Genomic DNA, 17970 nt, shown 5'->3' with positions numbered 1-17970 from the left:
GAAATAATGAAGTGGAAAAATTATAGACACATATGGAAATGTATTATCTCGATAAACAACAATTCCATTTGTGGGTGAGGTGGAGGGGTAAGTGCTGTGAAGGGATAGGTGAGTGGAGGAATAGTTGAGGTGGAGGGTTAGGTGATTGGAGGGAACAATTAACGGCATTTTGAAATCAAGACAGAAAATTAATACTGCCATTAGAAACAAAGCTTCTCGCAGCGTTGCAGATATATGCGGGAGAGAAGAGAATGAAGCACAGTTGAAGGTGAAAATGGGGAAACAACATGGACAGTGGTTGGTAAGTGGTGAAATGTAGACTTATAGAGGCGAGATAATGCTTTGCCGAAGAGTAAGAATGTGCCGGCTTGACGGTTATCCAGGGAGAGGTGCAGAGGTGCCAAAATAAATGAAAATCTATTGCCAAGCGGTCTCTCAGAAGGTGCTAGATTGTCACTACATACCAGAATCTCGGGTAATCGCTAATAAATTATGATGAAGTTGCTATGATATCGCTAGAACTTGATATAATCGCCAAATGCAACTGATCATCCCTACATTTAGCTTTAAAATCGGTAAAATGGTAACTCTGGAGAGATAGTGTTTTAATGGAAGGGTGAGAATTATTATATCAGACAGGGGAAAGGACAAAGGTGAGAGTGTAAACATTGTAACAACAGATACGCCGCTGAAATACACTTAGTGGTTTTAGCAAGCTCTATTTTTTTTTTTTACTCATAAAAGATTATACAGTTAGATATGAGACCTTGAGATGCAAAGCCTTTATAAAAATTATTAACAACTGATACCATAAATGAACCAGACCTCTCCGCTTAGCATAATTTTTGCTTGAAAAAAATCAGAGCACCTGTAGAGGGTTCTGATCGTTGCGCTTAGAACACTGCCCTCACCTCCAACTTTGGTGATCTGCCACTACACCACGAAATGAATCTAAGCTGACCTGAAGTGTCCTGAATGGGCTGAAATTAATAGGATGATCATGATGGGGCTTGGAATGGCACTGATGGACTAGAATAGACATAACTACAAATATTATAACTGGTCCTAGATGCCTATGAATTGATCTGACAGAACTGGACTGGATGTGATGGAAGTTGTGAATATTACTAAAAGACCTTCGTTGGACCTGAATGGCCTTAGCTGACCTTAATGGATTTAATTTTCCATGAATGGTCTTAAAAACAAACCTGATTTCACCTGAAAGAACTTGAGTGGGTGTTAAGGACCAGAATGGGCCTAACGAGACCTGAATGAATTTTGAGACCTGTATGACCTTAGCTGAACTTTAATTGACCCAAACTGACCAGCATTACCTGAATAAAACTAAACGCATATAGTCTGCCTAACTAGACCTGGAATGATGTTGACAAAACTGGATGGACCTAACCGATATGGAATGCACCTAAGTGGTCCTAAATGGGCTCAACTCAGTATAAACTACTGTAGTCTGAAGGAACGTTAGATGTACAAGACCTAAATAAACAACATATGGTCTGAAGGGGCCTAACTGAACCATAGTAACAATAATCTGACCTACAGTAGACGGACTAAAATTGACCACACTACCAGAAATGACAAAAATGGATTCAGATTACTTTGTCTCAGAGCTAAAGTAAGCGCTGTAGGCTAATAATACCTAAGTGACTATTCTGCATATTTATTCCTAATTAGTTCGCACGGGAAAATTATTGGCCACTTTGACATTACTCCTCTAGCAGTGATGACTGCCGATGTTTATGCTGGTTGGTAGTTATTCTGGCATGACACAAGTACGCAATGGACGAACGCGCTTGCTAATAAATATGAAATGTAACTGAAGCATTTTGCAACCATAAGCGAAGAAAATCAAGCGACTGATGAGGGAAGACTCGCAAAAACACAAAAACAAAACTGCATCTGAAATTTATTGTTTTTTAAGTTGTAGGTCTGTCCGTGCGTGAATAGGGAAAAATGTGTGACTGCTCGGGAAATGGTGAGGGGTAAAAATAAAACAAAGGAAAAAATGGCAAACAGATGGGTACTAAAACAGACACAACACATAAATGGAATAGAGACATGAGACAACCGAGGGCAATTCATAGAAGCATACGTTGGAGGGAAGTATGGGGACAATCAGAGCAGAGGGGAGACTTGGCGATTATTTTGATTTAAGACCAGGGTTAGGCAGGGGTGTGTCACGTCCCTCTGCATGGATGGGCTACACGCAAACCAGAGCAAGGACAGTATTATTAAAACTGAGGGCGCGAAGGTGTAGTGGACGAGTCCGTAATAGTGAGCGGTATTTTCTGATTATGTGATGAAATTTAGGATGTGTCTGACGTTTCTGCATCGTTGCTGACACACATTTTGATGTGCAATGCAGCAGGGGCGTTTTTATGATACTCGTATGTCGGTGGGTGTTGTGAAATGTGTGTGTGTGTGTGTGTGTGTGTGTGTGTGTGTGTGTGTGTGTGTGTGTGTGTGTGTGTGTGTGTGTGTGTGTGTGTGTGTGTGTGTGTGTGTGTGTGTGTGTGTGTGTGTGTGTGTGTGTGTGTGTGTGTGTGCGCGCGCGCGCGTAATTCAAAATTCAGATAGCCGTACTGCTTCCTGCCCTAGCCTGGCACCAAACTGACAGTACGTCAAGCAGCGATTTTGAGGTGGATGGGAGAATGTAAATAAAAACCGTAGCATAACAGAAAAAGTGTTCGAGGAAGGAATGGCAATAGTAATGGGTGAGTGTGAAAGTGGAAGTGCTAATATCGAAGTATTTTTATAAAGGTGTCAGTATGGAAGAGTCAGCGTGGAAGAGTCAGCGTGGAAGAGTCAGCGTGGAAGAGTCAGCGTGGAAGAGTCAGTGTGGAAGGGTCAGCGTGGAAGGGTCAGCGTGGAAGAGTTAGCGTGGAAGAGTCAGTATGGAAGTGTTAATATGGAAGTGTTAATATAGAAGTGTCTAGGCCAGTATGAAAGTGTCAGCGTTGAAGTGTCATTATGGAAGTGTTAATGCGGAAGTGTTAATATAGAAGTGTCTTGGGCAATATGAAAGTGTCGAAGAGCAGTGACGACAGTAGCGGACATCTGAAGTGTGAACATGGGAATGAAAAATGCATCACATGAAACAAAGTGGGTCGGACACTGACGTATTGTGGTACGCGGACGGCGGCGGAGGGGCAGTAAAACAAGTGGGGGAGACCGAGATGAGCTGCCTTCTGAGTACGATCAGCGAGAGAGAGAGAGAGAGAGAGAGAGAGAGAGCATATTTAATATTTCCTAGGAAGGAAATGGAAAATGCCAAGAGTTTTCAAGATATTGCTGACGATTCATCTTTAGGCTTGCTCAGTAATTTTGGATTACGAGGTGATTATGCACTCTTTCTTTCTTTCTTTTTTTTAAGACAGACGACTTCAGTTGAGAATGATTCACAGGAACCTTAGAGAATTTTGTCCGGGGATGAAAATGGAAAAATAACAGTAGTTTTCAAGACGCGGGCTATATTGCTTTCGACTTCTTAGTATGTGGGGCTTCGAAAAACCTAAGCAGAGTGCGCCCGTGTCCCTGATTTGAATACCTGCCAGCCCGCCGACATAGAATTTGGCGGCAGGTCCTTTCCAACATGATTTCTCCAAGTTACCCTCCCTCAACAACAGCCTCAGAAAAATTCTTGTTTTATATTCCGTGGAAGTAGAAACTTTAGCGATTGGGGAGGGGGTGACTAGCGACAGGATGGTGACATCTTCTATATTTTTCAGTTCCATTACGGTAGTTTGTGACACCAGACAGATGTGCTGTTTAACAATTATGATTAGGAACAGATTTTATTAATATACCTCACTTTACGTTGCTTACAAATTACCTTTAGTATAAATATTTGTTTTTCTCAGTTCCTCTTTAACCCATTAGCTCCCAGGGTTCCTGTGGGAGGGATTGTGCTGGAGGGGTACTTAACGTACTGCCGTCTGCCTATCGGCTCATAGTCGTAGAGCTCATAGGTCTCTACCCCTGGATTCCCTTTATTAACTTCTGAAAATGCCCAGTTCCGTCCTATACTGAGGACAACGAGCGCAAATGAGGTAATAAGTTTGCTGTGTAAAAAGCTCAGTTAAGTAATCTGAGAAGTCCCCATAAAACAGGAATTTAGGCAGCAGTTAGCATGATCTTGAGGATCTCGGCTTGCTGGCGGTTATACGCAAAGACCTGGTTCTCTCACATCGCAAAATTGTGGCTGTTGCTGATTAGGTACGGTTCGCGTACTTCGCGCCCCATTTGACCGTATTATTCAGCCTCATGGTTTGGTCGTTGGAACCGTCTCAAACACTAACTGACATCATACTCTACACTCAGAATCATTTAAATCCCTCAGACGTTGGTTGGTGAACTTAGGCATTTTTTCAGGCTAACACAAGATTTTTTGTTCTTTAGATGAGAAATCTCAGCAGCCAAACCATCAGCTCTATCTCGATTAACTTTTGTGTGCCATTAGTACACCTTGGAAAGCCGTTAAAGCTAATACCAGATGATTCTGTCTTGTCTGAAGAAATCCTGGTAGTCAAAGAGTTATGAGCAATAAATCCCATTTTTTCGTTAAAAAAAAAAAAAAAAAAAAAAAAAGACTCCGGGATGTGGGTGGCATTCCTGACGCCGCTGGAGGTGCTCGTTTGCCAGGCACGAACCCAATCTCTGCCCTGGCACGAAGTCCATCTCACAGCCTCTCACTCCATCCAACTCACATTTTCACCGTCCTTCCAGAGCATTTTGCAAGGGCATGGACACTTTTTTTTCTTCTATCTGGCACCCGTTTCTCTATCTACAACTTGTTTTATCTATTTGCCACCTATTCATCCATCTCCACTATATTTTTGTCCTTACTTTTATGTCCCTGTATTGCAGCGCTGTGCCTCTTGCTCCATCCATTCAACTTACACTTTCCAATTCCTTCTTGAGAGCTGTCATTTTGCACAGACACATACACTTGTATTATCTATCACTCACTTGTTCTTATCTATTTGTCACCCATTCCTCTATCTGCACTCTGTTGGTCTGTCTGTCTCGCAGCGCCGTCCCAATCACTGCCATCCTTCATCTTACATTTTCAGCTTACTTCCTAAACACAGGCTCGGGCACTTGTTTTATCTATCTGTTCCTCGCTTTTATCTGTCTGCCCGTCTGTGTATCCTCTTTTTCACTCTCATTCCCACAATCCCTTCCGGAGGCTCACCGACACTAAACTTCCTTCGTGGAGGTGACATCATTTATCTATCGCACACTTCTTTTTACCTATCGGGCACTTTTTATCTATCAGCCTGTCTGTTTGTCTTCAGTTTGTTTCTCACTCTTACCACTTCATCCAGAATCTCATTTGACATTGTCCATTTCCCAAGCATGGACACTTGTTCTGTCTTTCGGGCACTTGTTATATCTGTCGAGCACTTGCGCCATCTATCGAGCACTTGCGCTGCTTATCGAGCACTAGCGCTGTCTGTTGAGCACTTGCGCTGTCTATCGAGCACTTATTTTATCTATCGAGCACTTGTTTTATCTGTCGAGCACTTGTTTTATCTAGGGCACTTTTTTAACTATCGAGCACTTGTTTTATCTGTCGGACACTTTATCCATGTGCCTGTCTATCCTGTTAGTTTCACGCTCACCGTTTGTTTTTATCTATCAGCGATTTGTTTATCTGTCAGCCAATCTATTCTATTTGCCTCTCACACCCGCTCAGCTTTCTTCCGGAGCACTATATCCGTTTGCGTAAGGACGAACACTTGTTTTTATCTACCGGGCACTTGTTTGTATCTATCAGCTGCTTGCTACTTATCTGCCTGTCACTCCCAGAGCCTCGGTTATATTCCACATATACGAACTTTATTGAGGTTAAATTGTCGGTGGGTTTCTTTTTTTCTTTTTTTTTTTAGAGAGAGAGAGAGGCGATTCCTGATATTACTACACCGCAAGGGAGATTTGTATACCCTGAGAATAAGCAAAGTACTAAATAAATAATGACCCAGAATCTCGCTGACACTCGCCCCCCTTCCTAAGCGCTCTGACCTTTTGCGTTGTCATTGCCACTTGTTTTTATCTATCTGCCATCTGGTGATTTACCGGCCCCGTATGTGTATTCTACGTCTATGTGTGTGCTGTTATACTGCGGACTGCTTTACACACTTGTACACTTGTATGAGGTCTTCGTACTAAAATTCTTTTATATCATAAAGTCCAAATTCCAAATATTCCTGAGAGTAAAAGGAATGTTATCTGAGCCTGTACTTCAAAATATGCCTTTAAGCAGGGGAACATTTCATAATTTTTCAGTATATTTCCAATAGCTTAGTGGCAGAATAAGACACTACTACAACTCTACATCCTTTCCATTGCATTTCCTCGTGACTAGCACCGTAGTCAAGCGTTAGTCTCGTCCAGTAGCTCAGCATTCAAGATAGAGGGATGGGAGTTTTACGCCTAGTTAAAGTGGAGTTAGAATGAGTCTTTTGTTAATTGTTGAAACGACCCCTCCAGTTTAACTACACTTGGCCATCAACTGAGATGAAACGTGTTAAGGACATCTGTCAGTTTGAGTGAACGCGCTGCAGGTGCATCCACCCACCAAGCTGGTAGGGCAGACAGCATACCGCAGCCCAAGCATATGAGTGTCTGCTTACAATGTTTACATCAATACATCTTTAAATTTGTGTATACAGGTACGATCAGTAAGTCAAATTAGTAAGTCGATTTTATCAGCAAAGAGATGAAGCATTAGACGAACTTTTATCCCCGACTGTGCACTAGCGCTTGACCGTGATGCAGCAGTCGCTCACACGGTAAGTTGTACGTACACCAGAATTTTAATTAAACATTCCATCCTGATTACTCATTTATGGCGGTTTACCTGAGCGTGGTGCATGTTGATGAAATCATTAGCGTTCATTTAAAATTACCAAGGACTTTAGCCGAGCCTCAGTGATTTAAAAACCTGATTTGCTTAGTCTACTTTGTCAGCCGGACAGAAGTAGCAGCTTCAACGGATAAACCGCTAAAGGTAATTCGATTAAGTGTGTACCAGTGGCACCGATAACTCTTTCACTGCCAGGACTTTATTTAGATGAACAATATCCTCCTATGTTATCCTGAATGAAACACTCAGGTGCATTCATGATCAAAAGTTCTTCGATAATAATCTGCTGTCTGTGGCAATGGGAGGTGTTACATGAACCTTCTGTATGTGGTAGCGATATGAAGCACATAATAAAGGTATGAGAAGAAGGAATAACCTACTCTCTGTTGATTAAGGAAGAATAAAGAATATGGAAATCAGGACACAGTGGAGGCAGAGGACTGTCGGCGGACTTATGCTACGTCCACTGCATCAAAGGGGCTAATAGAGACGTTCCTAATCCACAGAGTGCCACTGTTTCCCTCAGCTGGGTGAAACTATTTAATATTAGACAAAATAAAATAGCAAAGTGCATCCATAACATTTAGAAAAAAAAATACAGGTTCGGCAGAAATTAAGTATAAGTATTCCCAGACAGAGAACCTCTGTATAACCCGTTATAACTTGATGAATTAAGGTATCACATTGCATTTTATTTTCAACCTTCTGAACTTTTTTCATGCGGGTGATTTCCCTCGGCCGAATAATATGGTCCTGGGTTGGCTAGTATTCAGTTCTTAAGTTCGCTGGGTCAAAGGAAAGGGTTAATTATAATTTTTGCCATCTCCAGCAGTATTATAAACCTAGAAAACTGCCACCACCCCTCTACCCCACGGTGAAAGCTGTAGAGTATATTTCCATGTCACGGAACTGGGCCACTTCTCTAACTTGAATACTAAGTCACGGTTGCATGAAATTTTATGACATTTTATTGTGTGGTAAGAATGAGTGTTCTTGATAACTATTCACATTTACCCACCAATCTGACGCTGTTGGCTATTAACCAAGCTGAACCGAGTTAGGGGTCGTTGTCTGATTAAAGCAGACGCGCTGTGCCAATGACTGTGTGAACTGAGGTTGTTGTTGTTGAGTAATCCCTGTCTGTCTGAACGAGCGGACCCATCAACCTTAAGCAAACAACCACTTCTGCAGGACTGTCCCTTCCAGTGAACCGATGTTTCCTTGCGGTAGACAGTGTTTGTCACAGCAAGGCACAGGGAAGAACGTGGAGGTTTGGTTCCCGGGCGAACGCCGCATTTACGTCTTTCCACCCGGTTAACAGAGACACCAGAGTATGCTCCACGTTACTCTCTTATATGGTTATGCAGTTACCACCCAGCGCTGTTAATGATTTATTGGGTTTCAGGAAACTATTATCCTTGGCACTCAGTGTAGGGCCACCTGAAGAGAACGGATGAGTAGGCTAATCAAAAATGACTGGAAGAATGGGAAAAATAGGGAGAGAGAACAGATATAGCAAAGGAATGATAAAGACGAAGGAAGATACAGGCAGCACTACATCAGGTGGATGATGGTCGCCACTGCCTACCACCTTGTGAATTGTGGTATCGCAAATAAGTATGGATCTAAAACAATGGTGTGGCCCATCACTTGGCGCTATTTGCAGGGGCCCCACCCCCTCCTTGAAAAGAAATCGATGGAGGTACAGGGAGTCTCTTGTAAAATTCTCCGCTTGCGGTTTACCAGGTCTCACTGTCCTCGTCTGGGTACTGGCGAAGTAGCAGGTAACCGATTGAGGAATAAGGATTTCCAAAAGGTGAATCAAGTTATCTTTCTCCAGCCGGAATGTAATACTTAAGGAATCGTGAATGGGTTAAGGAAGCATGGTGGGCAGCGTCAAGAAAGTAAAGGAGAGAGTGACTCCCTTTTTTCAGCTCTTTAGAAACACATTGAGGCAACAGCTGGGTTGGTTGTGCCTCCTCCCGTAACACAGCCCCGTTCGCTGTGCACACTTAACAATTGCTTTTCCATCCTTTGGGTGCAAATAAGCATTCTTACTTGAATAAACTTACGTGATATCATTTGGGGTGATAGTCAAGCGGTTAGGGTATTGGACTGCAGTCGGAAAGGATGCAAGTTCCATCCTTAGCCTTGGAGCAGGAAACATTTGATTATTTGTATTTCTTAAAGAAAAAAAAATTCCAACAAAACCCCCCGTCGCCGTAGAAAATCCCCTCTAGTACCACTACACATGTCATGAAAGAGAGAGCCTTTTCGTGCATTTAATATGGATGGTGGGTAGTAGCGCCGAAGTGGTGACATAAGTGTAATAGGATTGTTGGGCCTAAGGGAACGGACTCAGATCTAAAGTACACAAAAAGTCTGCAGTGAAAAGGTTCACTGCTTCACCATCGCCCAAGCTCAGGAAATATGGTACAAAGTGACGGTGATGCAGTGAACAGTTTTGTGGTGGGATGTGTGGAGGGAAAAAATATTGAACTCTGTAATGTTAGTGGAGCAGGATAAAAACTTCCGTGCCTCATCCACACAGTACACCATTCCCACACTGCCTCACCTTCACACTGCCTCACCTCCACACTGCCTCACCCCCACAGTGTCTCCCCCTCACACAGTCTCCCCCTCACACTGTCTCCCCCCCACACTGCCTCATCCCCACACACTGCCTCATCCCCACACACTACCTCACACCCACACACTGCCTCACACCCACACACTGCCTCACTCCCACACACTGCCTCACACCCACACACTGCCTCACTCCCACACACTGCCTCACTCCCACACGCTTTTCACCGCCCCACACACTGCCTTACCCCCACAAACTGCCCACACTGCCTCACCTTCACACACTGCCCCACCCCCACACACTGCCACACCCCCACACACTGCCTCACCCCCACACACTGCCTCACCCCCACACACTGCCTCACCCCCACACACTGCCTCACCCCCACACACTGCCTCACCCCACACACTGCCTCACCCCACACACTGCCTCACCCCACACACACTGCCTCACCCCCACACACTTCCTAACCCCTCATACACTTCTGCACCCACCACACATTTCCTCACCTCCACATTACCGTACTCACACTTCCTCACCCTCACTCTCACTCCCACACCCCACACTGCCCCACCCACTCTCCACCATCCTCACTCCCTTACGCTCGAGGTCACACATTATGGCCCATCGTAAGAAAAGAAAATCTGCATAAAAAATGGATTCCACGAAATATGATATCGACTCCTTCCCTGCATTCTCCATCACAACACTCTTACACCACGGATCGTATGTATAAAGATAACCAGTTTACGCAATAGTTATAAAGGAACTCAACCAATTTACGCGAGCTATAAAGGATCCTAACTAATTTACACAAGTTATAAAGGATCCGAACGAATTTTACAGGATAAAAAATATGATAGTTGATTATTATCACGCCAATTGGCTTTAATATTACACTTCTCTGATCCGCACTCTAATATGATTGCTTAAGTGCCTGGCATCCGAGCATAGAATAGTTTATAAGTACGACTCCCACATCCACGTCAATGGTCGACCTTGGCTGGAGATTACAGGGCATATAAAATTCAAAGGCTCTGATTTTACTTTGTGCCGCAGAAGACAATCGGAATACAAAGCTCAAAGGGAATACACAAGAAATTTTCAAAACTGGGTGTGTAGATTTAGCTGTTATGCATCACTTTGATTGGTTTGTATTATTTGTAAGGTGTTCCATGTGTGATAGGGTCTCGAGTGATGCACCTGTATCGGCCGAGATGGAGAATTCAGTGTTAAGATCGAATTATTAACCTTTCATTCCGAAGACGTCGTTTTTATATTTTTTTTCTGCTACTAGACGATATTACTCAGCTTAGGAGAACCCAAAGATAGTGCAAAGTTAATGGAAACTGTATGTATTTCCTTCAGTCCCCCCCCCCAAAAGAAAAAGAATCTCTCCTAAGCTGAATTAAATCGTCTGCATAAACTAGAATATATTGACAGTGGCGTCTTTGAACTGAAGGGGTAAAACGAAGGCTCGTAGTGATATTGACAATCCCTCAATTTCCGACGGTCATTTGTGAAACTTTTGATTAAAATGAAGCATGGTTGTATTATTGTCTTCATTGCTGATTGCTCTCTGTAACAGGAGTGTAGGCTAACTACATCTAACGCTCAGAACTCTTCTATAAATGACCCTCAGAAATTGGAGGCTTGCAGCGGTGTCCTTTCTTAGAGTTATCCCGTTTTATACTGTGAGGTCTTTTTAACTGTATTCTTGCTAAAACCAACAGTCGAAAGATCAGTGACAACTGTATCTAACCTCTCTGGAGTCGAATAAAAATGGAGATTAGTAATAAAATTAATATCGGTTTGATGACGCTTTGATATGCCGATCTTCCGCTGAATTTATTTACCACTGGAAGGACATCTATGGCTAGAATGATTATGAAGAACCTGCATTAACCCTCCCAAAGCTAAGGATTTTTATATATTGTTATTGCTATCACCAGTCTGGTTTATTTAGATAAGGAGAGACCCCTTGTGTTTAGAGAATAATAAGATCAGTCTTGTATCTGAAATACAGGAAGTTTGTGTGTGTGTGTGTGTGTGTGTGTGTGTGTGTGTGTGTGTGTGTGTGTGTGTGTGTGTGTGTGTGTGTGTGTGTGTGTGTGTGTGTGTGTGTGTGTGTGTGCGCGCGCGCGCGCGCCTCTTGTGAGCACATGCGTTTGTGTATGCGCATATTTATGTCCATCCTCCACACCTGCACCCACGAAACGCCTCTTCCCTCCCGCCCAACTCACTCCAACCCACTTCAGGAAAGAAGCTCTCTCCTCCAATTTATCCCCCCAGAAGGCGCCCCCCAGTAAGCCATCATTTGCCTTATACCTGATGCATTGGCCCAACTTTATCGGGAGGATTAGCCGATATTTATGGGCACCCCCGAAACTTGGAATTTTGGCTATCTCCTCGAGAAAATATACTTGGTCTGGCATGGGACGATGGATCCACCCACGCCTACACCCACCGACACACTTCATTTAGGCATAGGCATAGGTGCTGACGTAGATATTGGTATGGATAAAGACAAACACAGATATAGTTTTACACAGACATAGGTATACACAAACATCTACATGAGCGTGGAACAATAACTGTAACCACATCCACACCTTTGCATGCACTCATACAGGCATAGATGTGGACATAGGTTTAGATTAATTTGCATGCAGACAGACACATTTATAGACAGACATCGACGATTACTTTATATTTACTCATAAGACAAAAGACAGCGCTCACACCACACCACAGTTGCCTGAGAGACAAATGCTGACTGCCCTTCCTTGCGGTAAGGTGATATTTACGAGTATGGTATCTGATTAGAGAGGAAAGCTTTCACCAGTATTCTGTCCAAGTTAGGATCGAAAGATGCCAAAGTCAGGATTGAAGAATATGACATTCACTGTTGGGTTACGTCCCATTTTGTCTGGTTTGTGTAATACCTAGAAAGCATACAAAGAATAGGCGACAAAAAATTAATGCCGGGGAATGTCAAGGTCAGGTTCGAAGGATACAAATGCTAGGGCTGAAAGATGCCAAGGTTTGGACCAAATGATTCCAAAGGTAGGGCAGAAAGATACGAAGATTTGACTATGGTTAAAGGATGCTGAAGTTTGAGCATATATCAACTCTGTCAGTAACGTGAGCAGATTATGTGACCCATTTGTAATGTGAAGTTTGAACATATATCGACTCTGTCAGTAATGTTAGCACATTTAATGTGACCCATTTGTGATGTGAAGTTTGATCATATATCGACTTTGTCAATAATGGTAGCACATTTAATGTGACCCATTTGTAATGTGAGCACTGATCCTACAACTGACACATACAGTTATGGACAGACATAGACTTCCAGCTATAGGCAGTCATAGACACGCAGTTACAGTCATTGAAAGTTATAGATCGTCATAAACACGCAGTTATAGATAGTCGTAGACACGTAGTTATGGCATAGACACGCAGTTATAGACAGTGGACAGTAACAGACACGCAGTTATAAATCGTTATAGTCGTATTGACCTGCAGTTATAGACAGTCATAGGACACTCAGTTGTAGAGAGACAAACACAGTTATAGACAAACATAAATACAATTTAGCAGACATCTACGAGCAGGAAGACATAGACACATTTAAAGAGAAGCAAAACTCAGCTATAGACAAACATAGACACAGTTATGGATACACAGACACTTAGTTGTCATACACAGAGGGAAACAGTTATAGACAAGGGCAGAACAGATATCAACAGAAACAGGTACAGAGGCATGGAAACAACTACAGGCAGAGGCCCAGCTTTAGATTGACGTAGCACCACAGTTATAGACAGACAAACACAGCTAGACAGAGCAACAGACAAAACCATAACCACATCTATACAAACCCCTATATTCATATCCACTTTCATACACCCATGCTTTCTTACCCTGACGTCATCATTTGTCTTCACTTAAACTCCTACACACCTAACCATACTCTCTTCCTCACACAATACACCCACATTCCTGTTAAATACACCCATATCCACACTCACATCGCACGCCCACACCCACACCCACATCCCCACACCCACAACACCCTTGCACATCTTAGCCATACACCCACACTTTCACGTAACACAGTCACACTCCACATTTACACACACACACACACACACACACACACACACACACACACACACACACACACACACACACACACACACACACACACACACACACACACACACACACACACACACACACACACACACACACACACACACACACACACACACACACACACACACACACACACACACACACACACACACACACACACACACACACACACACACACCTCAAGAATATCTTGGTGACATCTTCCTGCACTGCGGCGGAAGGGTCTCTTCTCTCACACATATGGGTCATCGGGCTGTCAGCAGATTCCTGTGAGAGAGAGAGAGAGAGAGAGAGAGAGAGAGAATTTTATTAGTATGCACGTGATTGATTGTGTTCTGATGGGAGGAAAGGAAGGGTGTGTGTAGCTGGGTGGGTGTGCTTGTTTTACCAGGAGTGTATGTGATTGACTAGTTGTGTGTGTGTACGAGGGAGAGAGAGAGAGAGAGAGAGAGAGAGAGAGAGAGAGAGAGAGATTCTTTTATTAGTAAGCGCGTGATTGTGTTCTAGTGGTAGGGGTGAGGCTGCATGTAGGTGCATGTGTCTGCTTGTTTTACCAAGTGTGTGTGTGTGTGTGTGTGTGTGTGTGTGTGTGTGTGTGTGTGTGTGTGTGTGTGTGTGTGTGTGTACTGTAATGGCCGGATGACCTGTATTCGTGGGGAAGACTGTAACTAGGGAAAAACTGATTTGTGTGTGTGTGTGTGTCCGACTCTGGGCATAGGTTTACAGCCTGCTCTCAAGGCCCAGTATTCCTTCTACATACCATACACCTCTTTACATGTCACCACTTCGGCTCTAACACCCACCGTCCATATTGAATACATGCTAGGGCTGTCTCATTCAGGACAGGTGTATTGGTATTAGAGGGGGTATTTTTACGACACGTTGGCGGGTCTTCTGGTAGATCAGTAAAGTCTGATTTCATGAAATTCAGATCCTTAAACTGCTCCCTGCCCCAACGGGGATTTGAACCTGGGTCAAATTGGACTGCAGGCCACTTCTCTACCGATTGAGCCACCGCCCCCCATTGCCTACCTTAATGAGGCTCGTGCAGTCGACAGGCATTAATTCCACGTACTTCTGCTACCCTCACACTGGTATTTCGTGATTAGGGATTCAGATCAGTGTGTGAATCAGGGCCTTATTTTGTGCATTGGAGGCTTCGTAACACCTTTATTAGCGATTAAGTATGTATTTTACTCCATGATACTTATGTTATTTAGTGTATTTTTCAGTATCGACATAGTTTTCCCTAATAACGTACATATTAAAAGGAGATAAAAAAAATAAATCGCTAAGGAAGAGATGCTACGACGTGTCCTATGCCACTAAAACATGACCTTTAGTGAGCATGTCAGTGGATCTTCACGACTTTTCTCAGCGTCTATACTAAAAGCGTTGAAGGAGACTGTCTAAACCCCTTCATTACTGCAGTTCATTTACTTTAACCTGGACCCGATTTTCATATCTTTGCGGCTTATTTCACGTAGCTCAGTGGCATAATGATACAGTACTGAGACTCTGCATCCTCTCCATAGCACTTCTTTGTGACCAGCATCATATTCAGGTGTTAATGTATCGGTACAATTGAGTATTCAGGATGGAGAGATGGCAGTTTTTAAAGTGAAATGAGTATGTGGCTCGTCATCCAGCAGGTGGCAAGAATAAAGCAAATTCCGTCATCATACAGAAGGGGTTGAAATGACTTGTGACTCTGGATTTACCTCTCCCTTCCACACAGCCACTCAACGCATCTTCATTTTCTCGGGTGTCCGCTAATGAGTGTCTGAGTTGTGCCACGAGCAAAGTGTAATAATTATCCTGCGGCCGCCAGGGTCACTGCGCAGTTTTACCTGTATTATACGGGGATTATTTTACTTTAGTGAAAGGCTTTGAGGCACAAAACAAGCTAGAAACAGTCATCCTTCGTTGCTGGCGAAATTTACGTCAGTCTTGCGGGAATGTCCAAGAATATTTCAGTTCATCATAATCATCATCACCATTCAGTCTTTTTCTGTCTTATCAGGAACGTGGGGACCCGGTGCTAGGGTACTCAGTTCCAGCATTTTTAGGTAAGGGGGACCAGTCTTGCTTGTCCCAGCGAGGCATTATGTGAGTAATAAACCACAATCACTCCCTTCGATGTCACCCCATAAGGACCCCAACCAGATGCAGCGCCTTGAACCACTGGACCACGAGACGTCATTCATATACTGTAAATTTCGAAACATGGTGCTGAAAGTTCGCACGACGGATGGACAGTGAGCTGGACACCCTTCCCCCCCCCCCCTTTTTTTTTTTTTTTTTTTTTTTTAATGGCTCATCGAATATCAGTCTCGGGCAGGGACGGTGGTTCGGTTTGCGAATTCGGCGGTTGCATCGAGTACCGGGGAAGATTGGAGCATTGAAAAAAAAAATATATTGAATGTCTGCCTGATTGAACCTCGTACAATCGACAGACATTACTCTAAGCCATCTTCCTCTCTACACTATCGGTTTCTTAACTGTTTTCCTCCATGATCCTCTTGCACCATACTTTGAAAATGATCATATCAACCTATCCTTAGTGAGCTCTGTACCTGCCTAGTAAGGCTTACCATAATGGGGATGCTTTTAGTTGAGATGCAGATAAATTGACTGAGGAAACGACCATCCGGCCCGTTCTTTTACCTCTTCCGGATACAGAATAATTAATGGAATGATCATGATAAAAACTTCTTGAGTGTTCCTGCTGAACCAAGGACGCCGTGCTCTTTTGTCGTGAAAGAACATAAGAGGACAAGAACAGAGTGACATATAACTTAAATTAATACCAGCTCAGAACTGTGGGGCAGAGGTATCGTATGCCTTTCTCTTCTCTTCTCTCCTCTTCGTTTCCTCTTCTCTATTCTCATCTCTTCTTCTGTCTTCTCTTCGTTTCCTCTTCTCTTTTCTCTTCTCTCTTCATGTCGTCTCTTCTCTTCTCTTCGTTCCTTCTCTTTTCTTTTCTTTCCTCCTTTCTTCTAGATTTCAGTTTTCTACATTCAGCACGTATCCCTTCCCTCTGATCTAAGCCTCTCCTCCGTATCCATTCTAATCTTTACTCCTTGCCTTTTCCTCTTTTGTTTAGCTCCATTGAACCCCTTCCCTCCTTTCTTCGTACCGCAGTTTTGTCTTGTAATCTCTCTTCTCTGATTACAGTACTTTCTCCTTCTCGCCTCCTCAGTACGCGCTAGACTGGCCGCCCTTGTAGTGTAGTTATTTTTCCCTCTACTTTCACTTAACGAAAATCACATGCAACAGTCTCCACACCTTTTACGTAACAAATTAGCCACAACGATCTCTGTATTATTTACACAACAAAAATCAGCTACGTAGGTAACAATTTTCCTCGCTTTCAACGTTTTTTTCTTTTTTTTATTAAGTTTGTACTTAAGAAATACCGTACAGATCAGGTAACCAAGGTCAGATGGAACGATTTCTGCATCTTTAATGCAACAAAGATCAACTACAGAGGTAGCAAGTGTCTTTGCTAAACAAAATTCTTTGCGGTATTTAGCGTAGTTTGTGCATAGTAAATACCGAAAGATTTTATTCAGCTAAGAGAAATTCTAGTATCAGTAGCACACCATTGTAAAGCCATGTTGATCCAAGGATCCTTCGGATACAAACGGTCTCGTTCATGGCATGTGTGTCAGATAATACCCTCGACGTGTGGACAGCAGCAGCTTTAGTGACCTACCTCCCTCCCTCTAGCTCTAGCTCCCTCCTTGCCCCAGCCACTCTGCTCCCTGCCTGCACTCTCTCGTGTCCCATCCCTGCCTCCCTCCTTTCCCTCGCCTTACGTTCGTATATTTCCCCTCTCTGACCCCCCTTACATCTCCCTGCCTCCCTCCCTTCCCTTTTCCTATCTGTTTTCCTTTCACATCCCTGTCTCTCTCTCTCTCTCTCATACCTCCATTACCTCCATCTCTTTCCGTCTTCCTCTGCCTCCCTCCCTATCGCCTCCGTACTTCCTCTTCCTGCCTCTCCTTTTCTTGCCTTCTCTTCTTCAGCCTCCCTGCCTCCCCACCTCCACCTCCCTGCCTCCCCACTTCCACCTCCCTGCCTCCCCACCTCCACCTCCCTGCCTCCCCACTTTCACCTCCCTGCCAACCCCCTTCATCGTCCCTGCCTTCCCCTTCATCGTCCCTGCCTCCCCCTTCATCTTCCCTTCCTTCCCCTTCATCCTCCCTGCCTCCCCCCTTCATCCTTCCTGCCTCCCTCCTTCCACCTCCTGTCTTCCCCCTTTCACCTTCTGTCTCCTCCCTTCCACCTTCTGTCTGCCCACTTCCACCGCCTGTCTCCCCCCTTCCAC

The sequence above is a fragment of the Coenobita brevimanus genome, chromosome 55 (assembly GCF_032717465.1).
Source record: "Coenobita brevimanus isolate Jiangsu-jjx chromosome 55, ASM3271746v2, whole genome shotgun sequence".
Classification (NCBI taxonomy): Eukaryota; Metazoa; Arthropoda; class Malacostraca; order Decapoda; family Coenobitidae; genus Coenobita; species Coenobita brevimanus.
This window is presented reverse-complemented; position numbering follows the sequence as displayed.